Raw genomic sequence first — 6,000 nt, 5'->3', positions numbered from 1 at the left:
AGCCCCTCCAAGAAGCTGTCCAAACCGGAGGATGAAAGCTGCAATAATACCGAGATTGAATTTCCCTCCAGCCTGGAGGGACTGGGGGATTCAAGTCAGATTTAATTTGATTTTAGACAAATAAAGTACTATGACATTTATTGCACACCTGAACTGCTGGAGAAAAATTCTCACCTGTTTTGCGGTGCTCAGAGGGCTGCTGAGTGACAGGCTGGCCGTGTGCTGGGCGAGGAGCCCAGCTAGGGGCACCCTGTTCCCGCTCGGAGAGCGGATGCCAGGTCGCGCAGCGTGGGCGTGTGTCTGTCCACCCGGTCTGGTGCGAATGAGGCTGCAGATCTCCAGGGGGCATCCGTTTCTAGTTCCGAAAACGCCCTCTCTTGTGGGAACAGCTTGGGTTCCCACAGCAAGGGAGGGCGGTGGGTGTGTGCAGGGGCCCGGGCTGCGCTCCCGGAGCGAGAAGAAGGCAGCCTGGACCAGGACAGTGCTAAGGGGAGACGGGACCGGGCTTGGCTTGGGAAATAAGGGGGAACAGAGCAGACGTGTCTTTCTGTTTGTGGTCCTTTCAGTACTTTGTGCTCCAGAGCCCTACTGAACGTCTTTTTTTTTTTTTTTTTGATCCTTTTAAAATTTTTTTTTTTCACCCAATCTACTGGAATGGATCTGAGGAGAGGACATGCTATCCATCCATCCATCCCCTTAAAAGTACTGACTGCACACCTACCGAGTGCCAGCTTCTCTCTGAGGAGGTGGAGCATACGTCAGAGAACAAGCCGGACAAGCACACTTGCTCCTGGCGAGCTTCTGTCCAGGGAGGAAATAAACAGTAGACACAAAACACAAGGGATTTGTATCATAGGATAAGAAAGGTGACCAGTGCCAAGGGAAAATGCAACTGGGTAAAGAGGCTTGGGAGTGTGGCAAGAAGGGACAGTGACAGCTGAAGAGTCACTGGGATGATATTTTGCAAAAGCAAAAGCCAACAGAAGATGAAATGTGAACTGTGCAGGTATCTCTGGGTGAAATTCTTCCGGGCAGAAGAAGCAGCTTGTGCAAATGTCCTGGGGTAGGAGAGTGTTCACCACACATGAATTTCACACCACAGACAGCCCGCATTATCATTTTTTACTTTGTGTGCTCATCAAAGTGGGGTCCATATGCTACTGGGAATCATCTCCTTATGACACAGGAAGATATTCAGGGTAAACAAGGCTCATTTTGCTGAAATCTCCATTTTATGAAATCTTTAGAAAAATTATTTTTGGTTTTGTTTTTGTTTTTTGAGATAGGGTCTCACTGTGTAGTTCAGGCTGACCTTTAACTCACAGCGATCCTCCTGCCTCAGCCTCCCGAGTGCTAGGAGTACAGGGGTGCACTGCCACAGTTGACTGGAAGATGCTAAATTGAATACAAAAGCTGCAGTCAGTTTTATGTGAAAGTGTAAGGCTTGCCAGGAGTATCAGGTTCACAGCTGACTTCCAATGCCTCTGTGGGACTCTTGTCTTGAGGCAGGAGACCCTGGTGCTCTGTCATGTTACACCCTGGGGACGGAGTGGGAGGCGCTGAGTTTAGTGTCTCCGTCCTCCAGGCTGTGAGCACAGACCCTCTCTTTCTCGAGGCCATTTTTGCCTGTGCGGGGCCTCTGACCTGCGTGGAGCGTGCCTGATGGCTGGCAGTTTCCCGCTGCCTTCTGCCTTCCCCTGCAGCCCTGCACTCTGAGCCCTCTGACCTCTCAGGTTCTCTGCACACGGTCCACACCGATGCCCGCCAGGCAGGCGAGGGAGCTGGGGATGGGGCGCTGGGTGTGAGAAGGTGGGGAAAGGACAGAAGCCTGGCAAACCTGAGAGCGCGGGGGCTGCCTCCAGGAGCGGCGGCTCTGCACCTCCATCGAGATATCGCGGACTGGTCTTCCTGTTTGTAAATTTTACTTTAAGAAGAATCAGACATCTGGATTTTTATGTGAGAAATGTAGACAGTTCAATCTAGGCAGCCACATTAAAAATATCTGTAGGCAAAGTTTGGGGAAATGAGACCTTGCGGTACATCCCTAGAGGAGAGGCGACAGGGCTCCAGGAGTGCCCAGGGAGCGGCAGAGCTCTGAGCAAGGCCAGCCACACTTGGTCTCTTGAGGTCTCGGTGGCTCAGGCAGGTACGGCCCCTTTGCATGCTGGGTTATGGTCGTTCATTTTCTGTTACTGTAACAAACATCCCAGAATGATGTGGTGGGCTGACAGTCCACTTTAACACCCCGCTGAGCTGAACCAGTGTCATGTTGGATGTGGACGGTGCATCCGAGGATTTTGCCAACAGGATAAAAAGGAGAACTGGAGAAGAAGAGGTGTTGTTGGGGGCTGCTGGTTCCCCGGAGGAGCTCGTCATGCTGGCTTTCCTGACGAACTCGGCTGTTCTCATCGTCCAGGGAGCTTGGAACATTGCTGTCACTGAGAATGGCTGTGGTTCATTTTGGGGGAGCTCTGGTCCTACCATAGCTTCCTGGCTTTGGAGGCAAAGATAACACATCATTTAGTATCCTGGAGAAGCTTGTAATGTTGGTTTTCCTAATATGAACTTGGCTGTTCTTATCGTCAGAGGAGCTCAGGACCTTGTTGGCACCGAGGATGGCTGCGGTACTTTTTGCGGAAGCTCTGGTTCTTACTTTGAGCATTACTTCCTGGCTCCAGTTCAGATCCCTCAGGCTGCTAGCACAGAGCCTTCATCCTGCTGGCACGGACTTTCTAGCTTCCACCACGGAAGGCCCCACCTTGGGGCTTCTTAGCGTAGATCTGTGAAACCAGCTTGCATGAGACATTGTCATGGGCTCTGAGCCTCCAGTTGGACTCATAGGGGGCTTTGTTATGGGCTCTAGGTCTTCATCTGGACTCATGCAGGACATTCACTGCCTTGGGATCCAGACTCTCAGCTGGATTCTTTGGGTCTTTAGTGTGTGGAAAGATTTCCTGCACTCTTTTGAACTTGACTCTTTGGGTGACTACTATAAAATAATCCTGTAAGTTGTGTGTCCTGTATTAAATTGTTTCCCTGGTAAGCCCTGACTGCAACAAATGGGTAATTTATAAAGAATACAAATTCACCTGGGTAAGAGTTCTGGAGGCTAGGAAGTCCAAGAACATGGTCTGGCATCTGCTTAGCATCTGCTGTGTCATAACTTGGCAGAGGGCATTGTGGCCAGGGAGGGTAAGTGTGCCAACCGAGGTGTCTCTCTTCTAATAAACCATTGTTGGTACTAAAGGAAAGGGGGAGACTCTGATGACCTCACCTCCTTCTAATTGCTTCTCTAAGCCCAGCTCCAAATACTTATGGTTTAGGGATTAAGTTTCCAATACACAAACCTTGGAATACGTTGAAATCACAACACTCATCTTTAAAACTGAATCCCAGCCAGATGTGGTGATGCACATCTGTAATCCCAGCTCTTGGGGGGTGGGGCTGAGGCAGGAGGATTGCCATGAGTTTGAGACCAGCCTGGGCTACATAGTGAGACCCTGTCTATGAAATAAATACATACATATGTATGAATCCCAGGGGCTGTAGGTGCCTAGTACATGTAACATCCTGGGTTCGACACCTAGCATTGCAAAAAAAAAGAAAAGAAAAAAAAAAGAAAAAGATAAAATGTGTCTCTTTGGACAGGAAGTAGGCTGTTATGGTTGATACATTGTGTTAACTTGGGGAGTCTAGAGGTTTGGCTAAGTGACTCAGCAGGAAGCCAGGGTGCTTACTTTGTATACATCCTGAGCCTGTGGAAGAGGAGGGCATGGAGATTATGTGAGAGCTACACACCCCTTAGGTGGTGGTAGCCTGTTTACAAAGTAAGGCAGGGAAAAAAGCTGCTTGCCGCCATTCCTCCCTTTTGCTCTGGTTGCATTGCTGTTCAGCTGCCATTCTCCCTTGCTCTTGTTGCTTTGCTGTCTTCTGCCTCGGAGCCAACAAAGTATGGACTGAAACCTCCACAAACTGTAAGCTAAATAAACCTTTCTTTCCTTCATTTTGGACGTTGGGTATTTTGTCTCAGCAACGAGAGAAAAGTAACCAAGTCATAGGCAAAGGAGATTCAGCTGAAAAATCCTACTTTCTTGCCCAAGAACTGAATTTGAGAGGTACATGTTAGAAATATTTCTTGTAGAAGACAGGTATATTTAATGTGAAAAATAAGGCACTGGCTCATGAAAATAAAACTTGGGAGGGTCTAGGTTCAGGTGTGGCTGAATGTGGGTGCTTAGCAAGGTTTGTATTGTTTGGCTTGGTTTTCTGCTGGGTTGAGCTTGGAATCGGGGAGATTCCCACCACAAGGGCCTTGTTATCTGCCGTGGCAGGGGTGGAGTCCACCAACTTATCAACCTCAGTGGAAGCACTGCATATTTTCTGATAGCTCCAGCGAAGTCCAGGTTTTGCTTTCATGGGGCCAGCTTGAGTCTCACGATCGCACTCAGAGCCTGGTTATGGGTCAGCCTCTCCAGGACCACAGAGGTCAGGAATAGAGGAGGGAGTTTCCAAAGGAAAAGCAGGGTGGGGATGCAAAGCGGGGGGACGCAAAATCAGGGCAGGGATCCAGGAGATGCAGAGAGAGGGATATTGGGCAGGGTCCCACTGGATGCCTCAAACACGGGCAGGAAAAGTCAGCTCTGGAGGCAGCATCTGAAATCCTTTCTTCCTTCTCTTTTGCGTCTCCTGCCATCCACCCCTGTGGCCTTTGCAGAGGAGACGCGGCTGCTCCATCTCAGGGGCGTATTGATTGCCTGTCAGAGCTTCACAGCCTTGACACTGGTATTCAGTTACACAGGACGCAGCGGCCTCCAGCCCTATGCTTCCGCTCCCGCCCCCAGCGGCCGTTTCCGGCTCCCTTGTCTGCAAGAGAGGAGCTGTCCTGTGCCTTAGCCCTCACCTGGCCAGCGCCTGCTGAGTTTTGTTCTTTCCACCTCTTCTCTAGACCTATGACTCTGTAATTCCCTCGTGAAGTTCAAAGAAAGCCACTGTTCAGATACCCACCAGCCCCTGGAGTCCAGATGTTCCCACCTTATCCTCGGCACGGAGACCTTGCCCAGCGGTTTTAGGCTGAGGGTCTTGGGGTGGGCACACATACACACAGATCTTTGCAGCCAAACGGGCTACTGAGCCACCAATGGCTGAACAGAAGACAGAGGTTACTGCCTGGAGGCCATTTACAGGCCACAGCACAGGAGAACTCTGAGCAGAGTCCACTGGACACTCTGACTTGAAGGGATAAGGTTAGGAGTCTGGGAGGTGAAAGCAGCTGGAGATCTGTTTAGTGGAAGATCTCCATCAAGTCTTCAGTTGAGTAATGATCAAAATGTGTGCACCAGGAGAACATCTGAGATGGAGGGGGAAAAAAAAAACTAGAGAAAATCAAAAGGAAAAATTACTGAAGTTCCCACAGGGATAACATAATTCCTGTTTGTACAAGATAATAATTATGGAACACTGGTAGAGTACTCCAGAGGGATATTCAATAGTCCAGCCTAAGAGAGTTTCAAAGCAAAGGTCAAAAGGATCATGATTTTTTTCAAGTACTTTTACTTAATCTCAGAACAGAACTCAAATATATAGGAATACAAAAATGTCCAGCACTCAACAAAAGCAAAATTCAATAAATTTTGAATTCAATTTAAATTCAATAAAAAGTAACCTGCAATGCAATGAAGCAGGAAAACATGATCTATAATGGGGAGAATTAAAATAAAGTGAAAAAATGACAGAATGGAAGAATTGATAGACAAGGACAGTGAAAAAGTTATTATAACTGTATTCCATATAGTCAAGAAACTAGAAGAAAAATTTAGTATCTTCAGTAGAGTTATGTAAGACACAAGAAGACTCAGGCTTCTATTTAAAAGGAATGACAGACAATTAGATTTGAATTTAAATGAGAATTTCAGATAATGAATTTTTATTATGTGTCCAAAATATTCATAGAATATGCACATACTCAAAAATTCTTCATACTTATCTGAAATTTGAAGTTAG

The sequence above is a fragment of the Chinchilla lanigera genome, unplaced genomic scaffold, assembly GCF_000276665.1.
Source record: "Chinchilla lanigera isolate Chin_1 unplaced genomic scaffold, ChiLan1.0 scaffold00092, whole genome shotgun sequence".
NCBI classification, from domain to species: Eukaryota; Metazoa; Chordata; class Mammalia; order Rodentia; family Chinchillidae; genus Chinchilla; species Chinchilla lanigera.
The sequence above is the reverse complement of the archived record's forward strand: the minus strand, read 5'-3'. Positions refer to the sequence as shown.